Below are 9,672 nucleotides of genomic sequence, written 5' to 3' on the forward strand. Positions count from 1 at the left end.
ATGAATCTTATTGGATGATGAAAGATAATTGTTTCCACCATGTATGCTATTGGATAGATGCTAATGTAGAATTGTTAATTGAACTAGAACTTGAAAGCTAAAATCTGAAAAATAAAGACTTCCTTTTGTTGCTTTTCGGCAGAAACTCCTCAAGCCAAAAGCCTTGCATGTCTAGTTAGAGGACTAAGTATATCCTAGTCGGGTAAGCCTTACTGAGTATTAGTATACTCAGTCTTACTTGTGGCTTAATTTGTTTTAGGTGGCACTTTTGAGGACGTGATTGCTAGTTTGACTTGGCCGTGTAATCTGCCTCCTGGTTGGTCGGTTGAGTGGGACACGACTCCAGTCGATGGTGATAACAATGAGTGATGTCATGTACGGGCTTCATCATGACATCCTGTATCGTCGTTTAGTTGAACTTGTTTTATTTCCGCTGCAAGAAACTCTGAACTATGTCTCAAGTTGAACTGTTGAACTTTTTGTTTTCGAATATGTGTTAAACTATGTCTTTCAAATTTGAACTTGGTCTATAATATTATTTATATTGAGACTCTGTTATGTAAGAATTGATCAATATTGTAATCTCTAGTCCCGCCTTCGTGTGGGCTATGTTTGCTTTGCCGATCCTGTAAGCTAAGTGGTTTTTATCGGGATTTTACCCGAGGGACTGCCGATATGAGCTGTCAGAGGTGCGAGTTAAACTACATTTGCCTTTGCGATGATGGTTAGTGCACTTAAGCTGGTTTTGTCGGGCGGTTCGCCCACAGCTGGCATCAGAGCAACAAAGCACACCAGAGAATAAAAATTTGACTGAAAAACCCGTTTTTTCTCCTAAACTTTAACACAAGAATTGCTTTGCAAAATGCGTTGGTTCGTTAAGGATTGTGCTTAGTCCGTAAAGCCCTAGGGGAAATTATGGGGTATTACTAGGTGGCTATCTAACTTATGGTTTATTTATATCTGACTTCCAGCAATTTACATTTCTGTCAAACCTTACTCACAATCAACCTTTAATTCTGTAATGACGCACCTATGTTAAGGTAAGAAGGTAAGGATCCTCAGTCAGCTAAGGGAGTCTGACCTTCCCGTCGGTGATGCGAGCCGAACGCTGCGCTCAGGCAGTGGCCTATCTGAGCAGCTGCTAATATACCAACTATCAGTTGACTATATTGGGAGTAAAGTATACTCAGTCAGCTGAGGGAGTCTGACCTTCCCGTCGGTGATGCGAGCCGAACGCTGCGCTCAGGCAGTGGCCTACCTGAGCTACTGCCAATATACCAACCATCGGTTGATTATATTGGAAGTAAAGGAACCAGGTGAATACGCTATCTCTGTGGCGTATGCTAATGTTGGCCATACGGTGGAAAATGTATGGCTGCCGTTTCTATAGTGAGTGGTAATGTTTGGGGATGTTTTCATGAGTGCTAGCATGAAAGGTTCAATTAAATATATATATAGTAGGTCTATTGGGTACCCTGAGTATGAAATAAGCTATTGCATACCCGAGCCCAACCCGTCGCGCGTCCATTTTTTTTCATTCGGTGGGTTTTCCCCCACCTCCCCGTCCCAGCTCGCAATAGATCGTGCCCCACCCACGATCCTCCGTCCCGTTCCTCCTGCCAGCGAAACAGATCCTCGCTCCATCCTTCCTCCCGCCGGCGATCCGCCCTCCCCCGTGCCTTCCTGCGCCGCCCTCCCCCGTGACTTCCTACCTCGCCGGATCTCGCCCCGCCGCTGCAACACCCTGCTCCGCCGGCTGCCATCGGCGGGCTTCCCGTCGGTGACCCTCGGGCTACCCCGGCGAGGGTGCTCGCGATTCGCCCCCCCCAGTGAGGCGCGGTCCTGTCGCCCCCCCTCCCTCTCGCCGTCCGGCGAGGTCCTACGCCGCCGGCTACCTGCAGCCTCTTGACGTCAGCGCGTTGCCCGCTGTGCTGTGAGGTACCCCACCTGCTCCCCAATTTCTTGCGTCTCTAGCCCCGCCGGCGTCTATCTGGTGAGGCGGGGCTACTGTTCTCCCCATCTCGCTGGCCTGCCGAGCCCCTGCGCCGACGGCCCCCGTGCCCCGCCCCCCCCCCCCCCCCCCCCCCCCCCTCGAGCTGCAGCTTGATGGCGTCTGTGCCGGCCACCGTTCAGAGAGGAACCTCCCGCCTGCTCCACCGGCGAGACCCTGCCAAAGCTCCCCAAGTTTCCTCTGCTTCCCGTCGCCACCGCCCATCGCCGTTTCCCACCAAAGCTCCCGCAGCAGCCCCTCTCCACTGCGTGAAGGGACATCAGTAGCACGTCTCGAACCCCTGGTCGGCGGCACTCGATCTTGGATGAATCGTTAGCGAGCCACCCGCTGCCTCAAGGTTACCTTCTATCCTTTCCCCATTTATTTCTGTTGTTTCGTTGAATTTCCCTTAGAGGTGCCGATGATTTATGGAGGATGTTGTTCTAATTAGGTCGTAGGTTGGAGCAATCTGCAGATTCATGATCCCTTTCCCTGTTTCCTTGTTTCAGTGTTCTTCATTTTTTTTTCTCTTTCCTGCTCTTGTTAGTGTACGCACTTGCCTCTGACTGATTGGTATCTCTCTGCAAGATGGGGGATCGATCCTGCTGCCTATGCATTTGCTTGACCAACGAGGCAGAGGCTTTGAGGCCCTCGCCCCAACCTCAACTAGCTCTGATCTATGAATACAGCCTGTAGAACATTGTCTGGTAATGGTGTTGAGCGCCAGCACCATCCTTTTTAGTAGTGCTTCAATGCTTCATTTTATTTTAGCTGTTGCATCATACGTGTTCTGCGAACTGCTCTCTTGTGGGACTTATATTTTAATTGAATACTACTTCAACTCCCAATGTAAAGGTTGGATTAGTCAATCCCATTGCTTTGCTAACTGAACCAGCCTTTGGTTAGTGTTCTGAAATCTTGTTGACAGTTTTCTCTCATCTTAACTTGCTAATACTGAACTTCATGCTTAGTTTTTTTTGTTGTTGCGGATTTGTGCAATTGATGATAATGCTAGATTAGCCATATGTTCTTGCAGCTTAGGTGCAGCCTTTTCCTACGGAGGCATCTCTATGGCAATGCTTTTCGTGAACAAAGAGTTCTTGATGGTACAGGTAATGCTGATTATCACAACTAAGGAAACATTGTCTGTTTCTATGTTTGGCTAAGCCTGATTGTGTTGTTCAATTTCTCTGTTATTTCTGCAGCAAATAGCCACATCGCTTCTGAAGTTCTGATACATTTTGGTCAAGTTCTATGAATGTCAAACGAAAAGACTCCAGCTTGATAACAGTAAAGAAGCTTCTTCTGGTGACATTACCAACATAGTAACTATGCATTTCTGGATTTGGACTGGTTTTTACATACAATCTAAATGGTTACTCCAACCATTGACCCTTCACTTTCTTCATTTGATGTTTTGTAAATGGGTTGAGCTTCCCAGTTGAACGTACATACTGCAGTCTATGCAATCTTTTGGCAATGAACAATTTTGTTGCTAATGGCAAATGTAGTCTCAATTTGATGGTATGTACAATCCTGATGTTTATTAACTTCAGGGATTTGCATTCCCAATATTTTCTTGATGAGAAAAAATATCCTAGTATCATGTCTAAAACAGAATTGCTTCAGTTTTATTGTGATTTGCCAATCTAAAATCTTGATACGTCTGAAATTGCTTAGGTTTTTCTCATCATCAAATTATTGATTTCAGTATTATCTACAAATGTGCAGAGCGAGGAGAAGAATGTGGAAGGCCACCAGGGAGGTTGCCAATTGAAAGGATATAGGATCTGCAAAGGTGTGACTAGTTTAATATTACATGTTATTTTATTTCAGTTCATTAGCTCCTGAGGACCTGAACACATATCACAAATCCGCTGAAGAGGAATCGTAGGAATGCTTCTGGACAGTTGCAGCAGGTATCTCTACTATCTGAATTGTGTATACTACCATAGCAGTAGGCCTGTAGCAGGCGATCGCGCATTCTAGAGCCGGGAAGAGTTGCCTGCTTGCCATAATGTTTTTTTTTTACTTTAATCTGTAGTTAGTACCATTGAATACTAGATCATATGGCTTATTTTGTACTTCTGTTAAGGACACTATATTTCTGAACATTAGATGGCTTATCACCCCACTCAATCTTTGCCAATAAAGTATCCTTTGAGCTGAACTTTTGTCATATGCTCCATCACACATGGGAATATTTGTGACAACTTTATTACGAATCACTCCATGTTAGAAGGTAGCTAGATTTTTGCATCTATGCATGTCATTATTTTTTATGAAGTAACAAACTCTAAGATAAGTTGCATGTAAACCTTAGTTAAAGTACGAAAGTATGCCAAATGGAGCTCAGTCTCCCATTCAATCAAGCTAGCGCTCTAAGAAAGTTCTTTTTTGAGTGCTTGTGATTTCATCCTTTCCGAGTGAGTCTTCGGCCCTAAAGCTTTCGTAAGCCAAGGCGAGAGATTTCCTACTTTGACCACTGTTGTGACCGCTTTATGCAAGTCCACTTAGGCAAGCCGGGTGAGGAATCTCCTCCTGTTTCGAGTAGTGAACGCACCAAGAAAAGCCTTTTAAGCTCATTTTCAAAACTGGGTCAAGCGGCACATTAAAAAGGGCTGGCCCTAGAATCTGAGGAAAAGAAGAAATGTCCTTTTTTTCACATGTGACATTATCTGTGAAATGTTCTCTTGTTATAGTGTGTCTATTGCAGGTGCAATGACTAAGATGAGGTCGCAAGAAAACTTCAATAGTGGATACACGAGCATAGATTACAGCGAGCTCAGTATGATATGTCCCTGATCCACGAGGATAAACTACACTGTATCATTTAGGTGTACACATTTAGCATTTTGTTTTCCTGAAACTAAGTCTACAAATGGCGATGTGTACGGGCCAGAAGCTTGCTGAAATGGTTGTACGGGTCAGAATCTAGCTGAAATGACAAGATGGGCCTTGAGACAGATACAGATAGAGAATAAATTAGATTTATCGTTCAATTTGTATTTCTTGGCTCACCTGGCTGCTCATTTCATAAATCTATTTGCAAAAGGAGAATACGTATGACTTGATTGGAAATATTGTAGCGGCACTTGTTTATGGATTGGAAATAAAATACTTAATTTGTTGAGTAAAGCACCAGCACACAAGTAATAAATAATTTGGGAAAATGCATTTCAATTCGTAAAAAAAATGTCTCACGGGAATGACAAAAAAAATGTCTCACGAATTTAAAACTCTTCTTTTCAGAGAATCAGGCGTACGAATCAATTTTATATAATCCAATTAGAGCACTAGCTTTCTTCCACTATGAAATCGTATCTGCGTAGGTAACCAGGACAAAAATGTTAGGAAACCGAAAAAAACCCCAAGAAACCGTATAATGGGGAGATAGTCAGATTGCTGGAAAAAAATTGAGCGCAGCCCGCTCGGTACACCGGCCCATGGGCGTGGAATCCGGCCGCGTGGGATAGAAAAACCGGACGCGCGCTAGCGGCTACAGGTGTGGCGACGGGACTACCTCGGGTATGAAATAGCCTATTTCATACCCAGGGTAGAGATTAGCCCTGGCATATATATATATATATATATATATATATATATATATATATATATATATATATATATATATATATATATATATATATATATATATATATATATATATATATGCCGGGGCTAATATATATATATTGTCAATTTTCTGCAGGTACACTAACCACGATTGCGTAAATTAAGAACGAATAGCATTCGGCTAGTTATATATAGGGAGAGACGTAAATTGTGCCATGCCACCGGTGCTAACCCCGTAAGTCCAAAGCTATTTGGCAATTGTTTTGGTTGTGAGGGCGAATAGATCATGCATGCATCATGTCACTGAAACTGAATAAATCTCTTATGGTTGGGTTGGGAGCGATAGGTTCATTTTGAGTATGGTTATCGATCACTTAAGATGCTTCTAGAAATCTGTCACTTTCTGCTATACCCTGGGGGATGAAATTATTGGACCTATAGAATGACCTTATCTGTAATTTCTCCTGTGGAAGATTTTGTTCCAAATCTTGTTTTCTAGCTGCTGATTAAATTTGAGAATTTTTCGATTAGTATACAGTAGGTTACACTAGAAACTTTGACACCCCTGTTTTTTGTCAGTTTTGAGCACTTCTGTTGCACGAACTTTTAGGCCATCCTAGAGAAGTTTTCTGCAGATGTGTTCAACACAAAACTTGTGCCAAATTTACTCACCAAGCTGCTGTTAAAATTTGGTAATTTTAGGCTTGGCAGTTTGTCGTCAGCGCTCATTTTACTAGCTCTCTGGTCACTGAAAAATCTGGGCAGACATCAAAGGAAAACTCTAAGGATAAGACCTTCTTAGTCTCTGATCTAGCTCTTGGGTTGACTAAAAAAGTTGTGCATAAGAACCTTAGGAATGTTCCTGTAAATTTTGAGAATTTTTAGAGTTCTGTGCTTTCAGATATACCTGTTTTAGTGCACTGTCCAGAATCTGTTTAAACTAATCTCACCCATGTGCATCTTGTGTACAGATGGCTGCTCCACCTCTCATGGTGTTTGATGAGAACCAGCGTGCCCACTCCGCGTTCTTGCACTAGGAAGGCTTCCCTTCCATCCTTTGGGACGTGATGCTCAATGCCGGATATATCCGTCCCCCACGCTATGTGGGTGAGTTCCAGGAGATGGGTGTTGCTCGCTGCTGTGTGCACTTGACCCATGAACCCCACCCCATTCATGCACATTGGGTATCTTTGGAGTTGGAGGCAGTTCGACATCGTCTGCAGGACACTTGGGAGCTTGCCGCCATGAGAGCGCTCACTAGGTTTTGCACGGCCAACTATTCTGCTATCATGATAGCTCCCATTGGTCTTTTTCCTACCTGCATGCACACTGATTACAATTGGCAGAGTCGGGTCAGGAACAGAGTTTACCTTGTAGCGCGCCAGGCTGAGGAGACTATCACGATGTCAGTTCAATGCATGGTTGCACAATCCTGCTATCTGGCTATGCAGGGCAATGTTGTGGCCCAACTGGTTGACTCGGCACAGGCCAATCATGAGATGGTCAACTCTAGAGATGAGGAGATCGTGGAACTTAATGCCCATATTAACCAACTTGAGGGTCAATTAGAGGAGTGTGACACTCTCTTGGGAGAGAGAAACGCTGAGATTGCACTTTTGGAGCAGCAACTCAATGCCCTTCAGATTCAGCTAGATAATGCCTTGGACCTCATCGATGTGCAGCAGGCGCAGCAAGCCCAGCCCGCTGCCATAGAGGTGGAAGATGAGGAGGATCCCTAGGAGATTGAGGGTGTTTCAGGAGTTGATACTGTGTCTGGAGTTCCCATGCCACCACCTCAGGGAGCTCACTCTCCAGTGCGGAGCGAGTCGTCCGTCAACAACCTCGACGACTTTTAGATGATGATCTAGTAGTCTTTCGCACATACTCCTCACTAGGGTAGCCTAACTTTTGGACAGTGATGTAATAGTTTAACTATGAGTTGAGTACCTCTCTTTTGTACGGAGTGCCACTCGGATGTAAAGACACTCTAAGTGTGTGGGTAGTAGCTAAAACTTTGGTGATGGTTGTAATGCAAGCTGGCAGCTGATTCGGTCACTGCTGAAACTTGTTTTAATTATTAACTATGTTTCCTAGCATTTCTGGGCTATGTTTGAATACCGAAGTTATTGTGAATTTCATGATCTCGGTGCTCACAAAATTTCAGCATTACTGGACCTTTGTGCCAACAGTTATAGCTCAAACATTGCACCTCGGGTTGCTGAAAAACAGCCAGTTCAGGGTGGATGTAAATGAATTTTTCCACCTTCCTAACCTCAAAATCAGCTCTTGTGATGAATACCAAAAATGTAGAGGAACAAATTATCCTTCTTCTGTCAAAAATTCAGAGCATTTCGGCTACCAGAACGTGAGATATGAATTTTCTTGTAACAGACAGCGTTTCTGCAAATGTTGTTATCATAATTGTTACAGTTTCATGTTTCGCAATTATACTCCTTGAACCTTGGGCTTGTAAATCATGTCACTAACGGGTTCAATTGCACATTCTAGATGGTGGGCTCAACCCGTGGCAATCCGGATGGTTTCGGGCATGCAAGCGGCAGCGGATCGCAGCAGCTGCCACCCCCGCCGCCTGGCTTTGCAGAAGTGCTGGCCGCACAAACTGAGCTGCTCCGCCAACTTGTTCAAGGGCGGCAGCAGCAGCGAGGTGGACAAAATGTTCACCAACCTCAGGCAGCCAGTTACTCAGATTTCTTGGGTACCCAGCCCCCAATATTCAACAGGACCGAGGAACACTTGATGCAGATGCTTGGCTTCGCACCATTGAGTCCAAGTTTTCACTGCTACAAGTACCATGCTCTGAAGCAAGTAAGGCTCGCTTTGCCGCACAGCAACTTCACGGTTCAGCGCGTCTTTGGTGGGATAATTATCATGGCATGCTCCCTGCTGATCATGTTGTCACTTGGGAGGAATTCAAAAATGCCTTCAGAAGCCATCACATTCCCGAGGGTCTTATGGAGAGGAAGCTAAATGAGTTCCTGGCTCTCACACAAGGGACTCGCAATGTGCTGCAATATGCCCAGGCCTTCAACAATCTCTGTCAGTACGCAGGACATCATGCTGACACAGATGCCATGAAGCGGGATCGTTTCCGCATGGGTTTGAGTACTAAACTCATGTAGCATCTGAACCTCGCCCGGCCTGATTCTTATAATGAGCTTGTTAATATGGCAATCACTCAGGAGGACTGTATTCTGGCACACCGGGCTGAGAAAAAGAGAAAAGCACCAGCTAGACCCTCTAGTGCCCCCTGCACAGAGGTATCGTATTGTGCAAAATGCTCCACCTCCATCCGCTCAGAAAGCCCCTCAGCAAGGGCATTGGGTTATCAGGTCCCCACAGTAGCAAGGCAATATGCGACCTCCTGTCCCGCAGCAAACTGGCCTAAGGTGAAATGCTCCACAGCCGATCCATCCAAGTGATGAGAACTGTTGTTTCAATTGTGGAAGTTCAGCTCACTTTGCTCGAGAATGCCCGCAGCCCAGACGTCAAAATCCGGGCCAAAATGCAAATCAAAATAACACAAGGGAAGAAGGCAGACTGTTCAGGTCAGGCAAGGGCGTGTTAACTTCACCACCCTTACAGAGCTTCCAGAAGGGGCACCAGTAATGATGAGTACTTTCTCTATCCACAACCGCCCCACAGTTATTCTATTTGATTCAGGTGTATCCCATAGTTTCATTAGTGCTAAATTTGGTGCAAAAGTGGGTTTGGATTTCTGTCACGCAAAAGGGTCTTTTATGATATCAACACCGGGTGGAAAAGTTGCTTCAAACCAAGTCATAAGAAATGTTCCGCTCAAACTGGGTAGCAAAATCATCAAAACCGATCTGATCTTGTTGGCACTTGAAGGTCTAGATGTCATATTAGGGATGGATTGGATGACTTGACATGGAGTGACATTGGACATTCCTTCTCGAGCCGTCAAAATCAATTCCCCGATTCAAGGAGCCACTATCCTTTATTTACCATTCCAAGAGTGCACCAATTCATGTGCGTTTGTGATGCACGAATCCAGTTTAGAGGAAATCCCAGAGTTATGCGAGTATGCCGATGTTTTTCCGGATGACTTGCCAGGAATGCCACCG

General features: G+C 44.7%; 1 long non-coding RNA gene across 1 annotated transcript; it reads left to right on the plus strand.

Moving 5' to 3' along the window:
- Positions 1-2,053: 2,053 nt before the first annotated feature.
- Positions 2,054-5,044, plus strand: LOC120678958. Its single transcript, XR_005676904.1, has 4 exons — positions 2,054-2,348; positions 3,027-3,102; positions 3,196-3,280; positions 3,722-5,044. It is a non-coding gene; the product is annotated as an uncharacterized LOC120678958 (long non-coding RNA).
- The last annotated feature ends 4,628 nt before the right edge of the window (positions 5,045-9,672 follow it).

Source organism: Panicum virgatum, chromosome 6N, assembly GCF_016808335.1.
Source record: "Panicum virgatum strain AP13 chromosome 6N, P.virgatum_v5, whole genome shotgun sequence".
NCBI lineage: Eukaryota > Viridiplantae > Streptophyta > Magnoliopsida > Poales > Poaceae > Panicum > Panicum virgatum.